Here is a 689-nt window from a genome sequence, read left to right on the forward strand (position 1 = left end):
TCTAACTGAGGCTCGGCTATTGCTGTTACCCTCCTGCCATGATCAGAGCTTTAATAGCCCAATAACACCTTATCCCTACACTGTCCTCTACAGATAACAGGGAAGATGAAAAGCATTCTTGCTTCGCCCCTTTAAGCCAGTCCTTATCTTTATTTATATAAGGATATAAGGATGAGGTTCATTGTTTGTTTGTAAATTAATAAATGATGATCGTGCTTCTATCTGTATCCGGGGAGGGTAGCTGTTCATTCAGTGTGATCGCTTCTCGGCCTTTTGGCTTCGATCAAATGTATAGTGTAAGATCAAAGTGTAGTATCTGTGCGTATCAGCTTGATTGACAGGCTAAGAGCAACTTGTACTATCTGTTCTTAACCGTTAATATCGGTACTAGTCCCATCGGGGTTCACGATATTTAAACGGAAATTTACAGATCTTCCTAAACCCCGGACCGGGGAAATATCAAACACTTGGTAGTGGTTGGAATAGCTTAGGCTCACCAGCTATGGCTTTGCCGCTACGCGGACACTCGGAATAGAAGTTGAAGCCGACCTACAACCTCGATGTTTGGCTAAAACCCTCATCCAAAGCGTCGGTGCTGATTAGATTTCCGGGTTTACTCCGTTCAGTGGTGGCCGTTTTTAAGTTCTCGTTCGAAATGTACAAACGAGAGATAAACTACTCGGAGGATT

General features: G+C 43.4%; 1 pseudogene; it reads left to right on the forward strand.

The window, feature by feature from the left end:
• Window positions 1-257: 257 nt before the first annotated feature.
• On the forward strand, window positions 258-437 carry LOC150102275 (U2 spliceosomal RNA; annotated as a pseudogene).
• Window positions 438-689: the final 252 nt, after the last annotated feature.

Source organism: Typopeltis vanoorti, chromosome 10 (genome assembly GCF_054136105.1).
Source record: "Typopeltis vanoorti isolate ZY-2024b chromosome 10, IOZ_Tvanoo_1.0, whole genome shotgun sequence".
Lineage (NCBI taxonomy): Eukaryota > Metazoa > Arthropoda > Arachnida > Uropygi > Thelyphonidae > Typopeltis > Typopeltis vanoorti.